Below are 13627 nucleotides of genomic sequence, written 5' to 3'. Positions count from 1 at the left end.
GTCATTCTCCTTCTTCTGCTGCATCTTCTTCTTGCACGGCAGAGCCATACAGTCTACTACACTGAGCTAAACTTGAAAATTAGCCTGATTTGCGTATGTCTTTAATGGTGGAAATGCTTTGAGCAGGTTTATTATTGTTATTATTTCACATACTTCTTCCATACATTTTTCAGTCGCCTCTAGCTGCTGCATACTTTCAGCTACAAAAAACATCAATCTATTAAAATGTTCTGCTTCAGCTCCTTTGTGCTGATTTTCAACATTTTTTCTGCCTTTCACACTTTTTCCTATGTTCAGCTTTTCCATGTTTTTTTATAATGCAAACCAATGGACAACAGCTTTACATCCTTAAAAACATGCCTCTCTTTGAACCCCATCTAGTTCGACATACTTCCACCTACAGACTTCATTACAACTTTAAACGGTTCGCAAGACTTTGACCTGTACGGCTCTATCTTTCATATCTTCTACAGTTTTCCTATAATCACAGTTTATGTTTTATGTTTTTTTAGACCCTATCAGAGTTTATAATGAGTGTGTTTTGCGTTTGTAGTCACTGTAGGACTAGGACTTTTAATTTTTTAATTTTGGTGCTCAAAACACCAAGAGATGCCTTCTTGCTCTCATCAACTTTAATCCTAAATATTGTCAGCACGCACGGTCAAAAACAGAAAACTTCAAGATTTTAAAACTGTGATATAGCAATCATTTTTAACTCTTCCACACAAAAACATATCTCCATGTTAACCAAACCCTCATAATGCTCAAAGTGAAGACATTTTAACAATACAAGTCATAGTTTTTTTTAGGTGAGAAGGAGTTGTTTCGAAGCAGGTGTCTCTGCATTTCAGTGCAGAGACTGTATGCTTTAGTTTGACCTACATGGTGTAGGGCCATCTCCATGGTAACTGTTGATTGGGCAGGTGTGACAGCCCCCCTGCTCTGACATCTGTCCCTTAAGTCATGTATATAGGTCCTACTACTACTACTGCTGCTACTGCTGTACTACTAGCCGACGACTGCTACCACCAATACTAGTACTATTGCTTCTACTGCTAGTACTAGCCTAATACTGCTACTTCTACTACTTCTACTATTACTTGTACTACTACTACTACTACCGCTACTACTGTTACTACTAGCCTACTACTGATACTACTACTATGACTGATACTACCCTGTATGGTGCCATTTCACCTCCTGGGAGTTATGGTTAGAGTCCCTGTATGGACCAACAATGGAGTGTGGAGTGGACAAATGCCAGTTCACCTCCAAGGCACTGCCGATATGCCATTGAGCATGCAGCCTCAGATTTTTCAAACTTCTGCACATATTCATCTTATTAATATTCTCTTCAAATAATCAACATTTTCATACTTTTGCAGATATTCAGCTTTTGAATATTATTTTCCTCACAGAGCTGGCCTCTGATTGGCTCTCACAGAGCTGGCCTCTGATTGGTTCTCACAGAGCTGGCCTGTGATTGGCTCTCACAGAGCTGGCCTCTTATTGGCTCTTACATAGCTGGCCTCTGATTGGTTCTCACAGAGCTGGCCTCTGATTGTCACTCAGAGCTGGCCTTTTGCACAATTTCCGCATTTCTAATACTCTTTTCAAGTTTGAAGCTTTTTTTATACTGTTGCACATATTCAGCTGTTTTAATAATCTTTTCAAATATTCCGCTTTTTCATATTTTTGCACATATTCAGCTTTTTTTTAATATTCTCTTCAAATATTCAGCTTTTTTATTTTAGCTTTTTTTACTGTAGCTTGAGCATTTAAGCATTTTGACACATTTTCTGCAGAAAATGCAATTTCTCTAGTTAAACTAGATGGTGTATACAATATGTGTTAATGAATTATATACACTTAATGTCAATTATACCAACCAATCTTTTCTCCCTGTGGGTGGAGGTGTATCAATGAATGAAGCTTCAGACTGAAACATTTATTCTGTTATTGATAAATTGTCAAACATACAGAAAATAAGAACGTTGATATATCTCCTCTTGTTTCAGTCCCCCGTGTCTCTTTTGCTCTCAACTGCTCTCTGGTGTGCTAAAATATTGTGGGTTTTTTTTTTATCTAGATGGTCCAGGGTGGTTTAAGATGATTGGCTCCTTCCCTATCTCGCTCTTTGTAAGATATGAATGCAGCCTCAGAAACACAACCGAGTAAGAAAAAATAAAATAAAAATAAAAAACATTTGAAAGGGCACTTCCTTGGGCGGTTACCAAGTTTGACTTTAGCACTGCATGGGATGTAATTTGCTGGAAAATGTAGTGTAGAATAAAATCTATTCATGTACACTGATGGGATTACAAATTGACATTTCAAAAAATGTTAAGCTTTTAACCTGTTGAACCCTCAGTTCCCCAAAAGTTTCATTCCCAAGTATTTTTAAATCACGCTGTGTGCATTTACACTATTGTCTGTGAAACATGCATTTGTCATGATTGATGAGGTTTGTAATGTTGACATGAAATAAGAGCACTTCATGATTGAATTTCAGTGTGAATATTTTATATTAAAAAAGTATCCAGCCTGGGAAATGGTAAGTCACCCCTCATTTTGATATAGCCCTGGGATGAGATTGTCTCATCTTCCTCTCTATCTCTGTGTCCAGACACACATACCCCCGCCCCACACACACACACACACACACACACACACACACACACACACACACACACACACACACACATAAAAACCCACTCTCAGACAAACTGTCATCACCTTAGCCCCATCTGTGTTTTGTGCAGGCTATCTGGTCTGGTTTGCGTGTGCACTGCAGGCAAAAAAGTCCCACATGTCTCTCTGCAGGCATCAGTTCACTCTACATCTACACTGAGGATACAAACTGCAAAGAGAATGATCAAATGCATTGGTTTGCCTGAGGTCACTTTGGTTGACTGGAGTTGTATTAACATATACACCCCCACTAAACACCCTTATTTTCTGTTGTTCTCTTGTAACTTTAATTGGTTCTGTTTTGTCCATGCTTTTGAATAACACAGCTTTTCTTGCCTGTTGCTCACCCTAAGATTGTTTAGTGATATCAATTTCATGGCCCACATACAGTAAATATTGTTAATGGGAAGACTATTTGTGTTGATGTTACAATGACAATCCTAGAACAGAGAGACACTGTTAGACAGAGATAACCATGAGGCTAGATTTTCATATGGGTGCCAGTGAAATGACTAATACTAAACACTTATAATCAGTGTCTCTGCTTCAATGTACACAATAGGCCCTGTAAGCTCAGCTGGTGTGTTCCTTTCTAAGCCAGACATATCAGCCTTATCTTCAGGGCATCTGAATCAGTCAAGGCCAGTCGAGGGGCCTCGGAGTACACAGTCCACATTATGTGGTGATAGCAATGTGACATACAGACACATGATGCCTCAGAGAGAGAGGCTGACTGACAGGAGCCCTGCTCCTCATACACAACTGCCTGTCAGTTTGTGCTCATCATCTGGAACCAGCCCAAATGGCAGGAGCGCAGTTCTCCCATGTGGATTACTCTTTTATATTACCTTGCTGTTAACACATGCATCAGTAAAGTCAGTAGATATCAATACTGTTTATACATCTGTTCCTTGCTAAGGGCCAAAATCGATCCATGTGGATGCAAGAACCTCACAGCACATGGCAGCTAGTCCATCATTTTCATTCTGGAGGAGAATTAACTACAGCAGCCGACTAAAGTTTGACATTTAACCTAACGTTTTGTTTGGGATTTAAAACACTGTCAGTATTTCCTCCAGAGCAGCCCACTCACCACAGGTCTGCCAAAACAGTATGCATTTATACAGCACATTTGTCTGAGACCTGCGGCACATGTCCTTCCCGTGTTCTCTCCTCATCCCAGCAGGCTCTGTTTAAATTCCATAGAGATGTTAGTAACCTTTACAGGCAATATGTGGGCTGCGGGCAGGCTGTGCTCAGAAGTCTCCTCTCTCATTACAATGTCATCTCTGGTTTGGAGCTCTATGACAAAGCCCCCCTTTCACAGGCGTTGCGTGTCTCCTGACTTCGATTAACTTGGAATTCCAGTGTTCCGGATGGGAGGATCCAGAGGCCTCGAGGCAGACGTGAACCCAATGACGAAACATGGTTTACCCCGCTTCCACTTTACATACCTGCAGGACTGTACCAATGACAGAGTCAAGGTGCCTTGGTCAAAGCTCTGAGACTAAATTTTCAGGAAAATGTCTCTCCACACAGAATGTCCTTGGAATGCTTTTAATTCATTTTGAGATACTTGAGAAATATAAGAGGGAAATCATATCGTATAAGGCATTTAATAATTATGAAGAAAATTAGTAAACTTATTTGATTATTCTGTATTGCATTTAATCACCTAGTGTTGATTTGAGCAGGGCAGATTTTATTGCTTTAATATTTCAACAGTCTAACCCTTCTTACGTTTAATAGTTGGTTGTATTTGAGATGATTGGGCTTCTGCACAATTCTCTTATTAGCATTAGAGTTGATACCGATGCTATCAGAAATGCCTTTGATACTGACAAAAATGTCTGGTATTAGTATTGGTTTCAGTGATTGTGGAAGTCTATGCACCAATCCAATACCACGCACTCTAGCCCACCCAAAAAAATCTACTTTAAAGTAGCGTTTGTTTTTTTTCTGTTATGACTGAAAAACAACTGTCAAATTAGATAATGAAATAAAGTTATATTTCATCCACTCTATGTATGTATTCTCTGTTCATGATATGCAAATGATTTAACCTGAGCCCGATCATATACACAATGATAGCAATCATTTCACCTATATGCAGGGTTTGCAATATACAGCTGTTGGAAAAAAAAACAATACACATATATTTTAACAATGATTTTGGATCTGTCCTCAGGATCAGTCCACACTTAAGCTATGGTATCAGAATCGGTATAGGGAAGGAAAAAATGGTGTTGGAACATCTCTAATTAGCATATTCCTTTAATATCATATACAATTTTCAACTATAAAATACTTTTACAGTAGTTTGTTTAACAAAAACGTTTACTTTTTACTAATTTGCCATTGAGGCATAGAAATAAATATATGAATAGGCATTTGATACGTGTCAAATAAAATCATGTACTATCAACAAAGCTGACAAATAAAGGAAACTCATTTAAATTTGTGTTCCTGTCACTCCGATAACTGAAACATGGTGTTCACGGTGTCAGCAAAATACAATTTTTTGTTTCTGTTGTTGCTTTACTTGAAATAATGCTAAAAAACGTATATGTTTCCATAATTCATGGTGACAGTGTAGGAAATATGGATCTTGTGCTGTGTTGTGTATGATATATTGTATTTGTGTTGGACTACTGTCTGTAGAGCCTTAGGAACATTAAGGTGAGTCTTAAACTGAGTCAGTTAGAATGCAATGAGCAAAGGTATGACATAATATTGAACAGAAATGGAAACCTAATACGACTAATGCATATGCACAGGCATTGGAATGATTTGCATTGAATATATTTAATATACATATAAAAAAGTGAGGAGCCAGAATTGTAAGTGAATTAACTCCATTTGTCTTTCGGTGTCTATCATTTATCTTTGCAGGATCTGGTCCAGAAGTCTCTGCAAAAGAAGAAAAACAACAGTGGTACCGATAACCTATTCTCCAAAAAATAGAACAAGAATGCATTCATCTGCGCTTAGACCTCCCTTCCCTCAATCTCTTAAGAGCAGCTCTGCATCACATAGAAGTGACTCACGCTGCTAAATTGGCTTTCACTTCCATCAGCCTCACCCCTGAGGTGGCCAAGCCCAGGTTGGGGGAATAATTCTAGCTTGCTATCTGACCGGACATGCTGCTATGCAATCATCCTCCTCTAACAGTACTACCCAACAGCTGGAATCTCATTTCACTCAGCAGTCAAAAACACCCACCCTCTACCTCTCACTATCAGACCCCTCTGCAACTCTTCCCTGGACTCAAACTCTGTGTCTGTGTTGCAGACTTACTGACAAACATGACACCTCTAAAGAACACATTGACACAGTGTTTATCCAGAAAGAACACACTCCTTCTTCTCCCAATCTCACTGTGATTGAGCCCGGCTAATAGCTTCATTTTAGAGGTGGCAAGGTCACACTGGCATAGTAGCAGTTATGCCTTATCCATTTCCGCAAGAAATATTCTCACCATCGCCACCTGACGTCACACTGTGCTCTATAATTGCTGGCTGTGTCAGTAAACCACAGAACATTGATTCACTGTAGATTCACAGTGGAAAATTAAAATAGTTTGAGTGTTGAGGCAAAACAGTTCCCAGTGTATGTCAGTGTTGGCAAATACAATTCTAAACTGGCAATGTGTACTTATATGGAAGAGATTGGAGACATCCCTTTCAAATTGCACCTGTTTGACTTTAAATCATCGTTGTGGTAAGGTTATAATGGGAGAGTGAGTGAAAGCTCACCCACAGGTGAAGCAGAATGTCTGACACTGCATGTCCTAAATATATCATTCATTTGCCACATGTCCCTCACTATTGCAAGATGTGAATACTGCCTGTTAAAGCAGGTCCTATGAATGTCTGCAAATGCTTAGTTGTGATGCAGTAAAGGTGTGGTTGTTTTTTTTTTCTGATTTTGAATAAAACACCTGGAACGTTTGAGATTTGACATAAAACATGAGTAATATGAATAGGCCCAAATGCTGAATGTACATTTATTTGGATGATAATCCAATTTGATAAATTAAAGAGAATCTGGATTTAGCAGTCAAACAGTGACCTCTGCTGGATGATGATCAAACCATGTTTCATAAGAATGTTTATGTGAGACTCCCCATAACACTTCATTTAAAAAGAAAAAGAAAAGAACTGGGACAACAAAAATTAATCAAAAAACAATATTTTGTTGTGTATTAATATGGATATTGTATGGATTTTATCTACAATGCTTCAACACTCAAAATAAATAACATTAAATGCCATGCTGTATCTAACAGCTGCACACCAAATAAGTGTAACTAGACTACAGTGACTAACATCTACTGTACACCTCCAAAAAAAGAGGTTTACTTTCAACACACACAAAAAAAGCATTCTAATCTTAATATGAGACTCGCCGGTTTCACAGAATAGACTTTGACTTTGCCTTAGATCTAACTTCTACTCAGTTTAAATCCATCTGAATAACACAGCTCTTAGTCCAGAGTTAATCTGGGGGCATGGGGTTGAGCCTTTTTTTTTTAAAGATTATTTCTTGGCAGTTTCTCAAGCCTTTTAATAAAGTAGGACGGACAGGAAAAGGGGTGAGAGAGAGGGGGAGATGTGCAGCAAAGGGCCACAAGTCAGAGTCAAACCCACGGCCACTGCCTCAAGGGCCTTCAGCCTCTTTACATGGGGCAACTGCTCTAACCGCCACCTGGGGCTGAACTTTGTCTAATGTCTTGACTAATCTAACAGCTAAATGAATGTACTAGCCTAACACTAAAGACCAGTCTAATATATTTGTGAATCCAGCTCCTGGTGCCGTGTTAAACATCATGCCTTCTCATTACAGATAGCTATTGAGTTTTAGGTCTGAGATGTTGGTCCAGACTCTTTTCTACTGAATTAGAATAGTAGAGTTTTAAACAGATTTTTGTTCCAAAAATAAACCCCAACTCTACCTTTTTAAAGACGTCCACTCGCAATCTGTTGGTTTGTGACACAGCCCTCCACAGATCCTCCAAGTCAGATAGTGTCGCTTTTGAAATAAATTACAATGGGCAGCCATCATCTGATCAGGTGTGCCTTTTCAGATAAGGCAAGAAAAAAAGAAAGAAAGTGATAAGGGTATACAGAGGGTAGCTCATATCTGCTGCCAAGACATTTGGGCATCAAACACCTATTGTATGATCCATACAGTATGCAGGTGTGTGAATGTGCATCATGTTTGTGTACAAACCTGCAGGCATGGCAAATCTGACAAACAAGCTTGATGGATTGTGTTGAATAAGAAAAACAAAGAGTTGGGAGAGATGGAGTGACATCGTCTGACGTGGGTTTGTTCTGGATAACTCACCGACTGGACCTCAGCTGCATCTCTCTGCCTGATATAGACCTCTCTCCAGGCTTGAAAAGGTTATCTAGGACATGCACACACACACACACACACACACACACACACACACACACACACACACACACACACACACACACACACACACACACACACACACACACACAGGAATAACAAATAAGAATTAATATGTAAATGAATCTCGAATATGTTAATGAATCCTGAGGACTGTCTGTGATCTCTCTTTTTCAGACACATTTGAACATTAACACACCCACATACACGGATGTACACACACACACACACACACACACACACACACACACACACACACACACACACACACACACACACACACACACACACACACACACACACACACACACACACACACACACACACACACACACACAATCAAATACATACCATACATAGCCATATCCAGTCCTATTAAGTCTGACTATTCTGTCTCTCACAGATTGAACTGAAGTGAATTGCCAGCGTGCTCAGGTCAACAGCACTGAGACTCTTTGTTCATAATTAGACTTCAGACTTCAGGCAGAGAGCCATTCAAGGCTTATAATTATGTGACTCATCCATGACCTTTCAAAACTAAGTTGGGACATTATGCTTCCCTTTATTAATGTTTTACGATAGGGGTGAGTGCTCAGGTGTCCGGTAAAGTTAGATTTGCTGCAAGAACAATTGTTAACAATCTGCTGTGATTAATGTGTGAATGCTGGTACAATCAGAGAGCATTTAAGAAACTCTAATATTACCCGACCTATGTAGAGAATCAATTCCCAGTTTATCTTTTAAGGTCCCATATTTGCCTGAAGCGAATTACACACTTAAAACTGCTAAGAGAAATGTTGAAGGTTGTGTGCGCTCTCATTCCAACTGAACAAAGCCTTGTCAGAGTTTATGTCTGACAGTTTCAGAGAGAAATGTAAAGAGATACAGATTTAGGTGACTCTGAATATATAGCAGCATTTCCTGCACAACAATCTTAATCTCCCTTTTTATGAACATCTAAGCGTACTGCAACCATTTTGTTGCAGAGGCACAAATGTGCATTTATTATTCTGTTGCAATGAAAAGTTCTTGACTGACAGTTATAGAACTACAGGCAATTTGTATACTAATAGCATTCTGCATTGATATATGTTTTTCATGCCCTGTTTTTATGTCTGGGCTCTGACTCTGATGTGCCTCTTTGGTCCATTTGCTTTTTTTTTTTTTCTGAACTTGTAAATTCATGTACATGACATTTCTTTCTACAGTACGTATATGACAAATTATTTTTAATGTGTTTTTTTTGTTTTAAATAACAGTTTGCAAATCAGTTTCGTGAGGCATAAACAAGTTGCAGCAAGTAGAAAGGAAATCATCCTATTTATATTCTAGACACTTTTGGTCTCAACTTGTGTGTATTCCATGCATACATAGTTTTTGAGAAACTGATCTGCAATACTAGATAATGGCCACCAGAGAGCAAAGTTGGATAATTGCCACTTCTATATGAGGAGAATCATGTGTCAAGTCCCAGCTTTCCCCTAAGATCAGCTAAGGTTGTTGAGGTTAACATGAATTATTTACGAAAAAAACCATATTCCTTGAAAAGCCAACATGATTCAATGACATGATCACAACTTCTTTATTTACTTATTTCCCACTATATGTGTGGAGTTAAAATGTGTTCTATTCACCAGAAAACTATATACCCACCAAAGGGAGCCTTCATCTCAACAGTCCAAGCATTTGATGAATGTTTATGTCCCTGCAGAAGTGATGTAACGACAGATGGGAAACATGGTAAAAGATCGATGTAGAGTATGCAGAGGGCCTAGACTGACTCCTGGGAAACTATATCAAGAGCTAGACTGTAATTTGCTTGCTGTCATCACCACTTCCACAGCTACCAGGATCTTCTATCATATGAGCTACAGCCGGCAGTATGTTGCTGTCATCATTGGTGGTACCTTCTGATTGGTTGGGCAGAGATATACAAATTGCACTTCTGTTAGAGTTATTCTGCTGCACTTACCACTAAGTGGATCCGGTCTGGTGCAGTTCCTCTTCTGTTTGCCTCGATCCTCCCTGAGGCCCTGCACCAGGTCTGGATTGGAATCTTGCGGCAACCTCCTTCTCCTCACCCTCTGCTCCAACCTCCTCACCCGACCCTGAGATCGGCTGATGAAGTCTGGTCTGAAGAGCTCCAAAGCCTCCTGGGGTGGAAAGAGGGTTACAATAAGCTGCATGTTGGTGGGAAGAATACATTACAGCGCATACACTAATTGCATGGAAAGAGAAAGAAAAAAAAATCTTGAATGGGTTAGAATCTATTCTGAACATATCCATAATCTATTCTTTAACCTTGGAGGATCCTCTACACAGCCTTGCCATGAGCAGCTAAGAGGTACAGGCTACATGGTAATAATATGCTTAGTTTTAGAAGGGATAAAGGTAAGAGAGCTTTACTCACAGGGGGAATCTGAACCCTTTACAAAACTCACTCGATCTTTACCCCTCACAATACAAAAGGAAAAAGGGGGAAAAAAGAAAATCATGTAATTATAAAGATTTGTTTTCATCCCCCCTCTACTTGGCAGAGGCTGTGTCAAACACCAACTAAAGCGAAAACCCCTCCAAGTGTCAAAATCACCCCTCAAGAGATGTCACTTCTGTTGTGATAATGTTTATTCCACACATTAAGATTCTCTGTGCGGGAAACATTAATTGAAATAGTGTATTACACCATTCCCAAGGGTTTAAGGGTTCCATATGGTATGTACACTGCACTTTTCCACATTTGATTATAAACCTTGTGTGGTTGCGCTGTATATAATACTAAACAGCCATTTGTGGTATTTTCTTGACTCGAAAGTAACCGTTGACTTGTCAGGTTTGGTTCTGTACTTTGTGGAACTGTTGATTGTTGTATTTGTATCCGCAGCGGCTCAACTCATTCTTTGATAGAAATTTGAAGACTTTCAGTTTTAACACCTGCAAAAAAAAGAATTTCCTTGCTACAGTTTACAGTCTCCCAAATGTTCTCAATAGAAATAATGATCTAAACTACTTGTTTATTGTGATAGTGTTGTGGAGCCTCATGCACACATACAACAGTTAAAAATGGTCCAGGTTTGATTAAAAAACACCTTTGCACAAGCTCGTTTTAAAGGAGAACTCCACACCACAGATTGCACACATCAAAGTCTGTTTACAAGTCATGGTGAATATAAATACCGCAAAATGTAAAAATATTGTATAAAGCCTTTTGTGTCTCTAGGAGGAGCTGCTCAAGATCTGATGAATTGCCTGTTAGCTGAGGACTAGGACTTTGAAATCTGGGAGTGTGGAGTTCCTCATAGCTCCTCATCTCTGCTTGAGGCTCTAGCTCAAGGCTTATTTAAGACCCTTTCACGCATGCAGTCTATCTCTAAAATGTTGAGGAAAATTCGTGCATGGTCATGTGTGCAGTAACATTAAGGGAACAAGTATGTAAAGGGTTATGTCCATCTGACGAATGATGCTGTCATGTGGAATGAGCAAATCAATCACAAGACTCTGATGTTTGATTCCACAACTTATTTATGGCAAGGCTTTCGCAAACTTGTTGAATATTAGGCTTAAATATATTACAAAAAACACTGGCACCCGACAAAAGCAGCTCCTTGCCCATCATGTTAGCAAAAAGGTGTACATCCCGCCTTGCCCCATCTTCTTTATAGCGTTTTATGGCCATTGGCGGCCATAAGTATTGTATTACCTCCATCTGCATGTGTGAATAGTGAAATACGCTAGCCGTGCAGTAATTGACAGGGAACTATGTGTGAAAGAGGACAACAACACACCAGTATCTCCAACTGAGCTGTTTGCGGTCAGGTTGCATGGTGGGTAATGTAGGAGGCAGGTTTTATAAGGGAGAAGAATATGTGGCTTCAAGAAGTTATTGATGTCATCGATGCCAGATACCATCCCTAAAAAGACACAGATTTCGACCTCCCCAACCACTCACCACAACCACTTGTTATCCTGTCCTTTGCGTCCTAACTGTTTTATTCAAGGTCAATAATGAAGCTTAAATGTACGTTTTTTTTACTGCTTTAGATTGTTCCTGTTTTGTAGTATTTCCTGAAGACAAGTCATTATTTGAAATGTGGCTCCTACCTTGAGGCTGAGAGTCTTGGGTTTGCCTTCCAAAGAATCAGTCTTCAGTTGGGAATGACAGGTCTTATCAGAGACGTTCTCTGAGTCATATTCTTGATATTCCTCTGTCTTGTCACTCCCTGCTTGTTTGCTCCAAATTCTGAAGTCCACTTGAGAGACACAGAGAGAGGTACTACTACATGACTGAACATTTTTGATTTGACAAGTCACATCATTAAAAATAAAAATAAAAAAAAAGTAGAAGGCAAAGATCAAGTTTGTTTTCACAGGGGAACTTTCACAGGAAGAGAACATTCGAAATAAATGCGTCTTTTGCAGTTTGTGATGATGTTATATAAAAGATGCAATCAATCATTTCCCTCATACTGAGTTATAACACAACCTTCACAATGTTCTTGAGTTCCATTTAAGATTTTATGATCTGAAGAAGGCAGGAGACTGAACAGACCTAAAACTGACCCTTGCGCACACACACACACACACACACACACACACACACACACACACACACACACACACACACACACACACACACACACACACACACACACACACACACACACACACACACACACACACACACACACACACACACACACACACACACACACACTAACACACACACACACACACACACACACACACATACACACAAACACACTGCACCAACAACTCCTAGAGAAAAAAAAGAGTGAGGGAACATGAGTATGAGCCTATGAATAATGCAACAGATGACAGTGCATCCATCCTGCACACGCATTCCTCTGACTTTTGCAGAATACAAATCTCTACTGAATTCCCTGCCATGACCATGTGGCATGTAGGAAGGGCATCATCACATGCTTCAAAGGATACATTTGCAATGATCTTATGTCATTGGTCAAGCTGTTGCTACAGGATATGTCTTGTGAAAAACACAGATAACACATGAAGGTATGAGTTGATGCAGAAAATGAATGTTTTAATAAATGGTGTGCTTCAATAATTAAAAAGTGTCAAGTTGCACTTGTTTTTCTCAAGACAGCCCTTGTAACAGGGGATGCAGGCAGGTAACTGCTTCAGGCAGTGACATCAGTTTTACTCTTTTTGTAATTATAGCTGCGGCAATGCTGTGTAAGTCTACTCAGTGTATGCAAGGTACTATATACTGTACATGCTACATATGGCTTGCAGCAGTATCAAAATCAATTCATTGAATTTTGCTGCTAATGTACACCTTAAAATTAAAGAAATGATTTGCTTTCTTGTTAGATGCAAAAATCGATCCCACTCTTATGTCTATCCGCAGGGCCACAACTTTTCAATTTAGTTTGGACTGAGATAGTAGAAGGACTTCAGATTTGACATGGTCATATTCAGGGGCTTCCTGGCAGAATTGCATTGAACATTTCAGCAAACCTTCAAAGGAAAAGATTGT

This window comes from Echiichthys vipera (genome assembly GCF_963691815.1).
Source record: "Echiichthys vipera genome assembly, chromosome: 11".
NCBI classification, from domain to species: Eukaryota; Metazoa; Chordata; class Actinopteri; order Perciformes; family Trachinidae; genus Echiichthys; species Echiichthys vipera.
Note: the sequence above shows the minus strand (reverse complement) of the source record.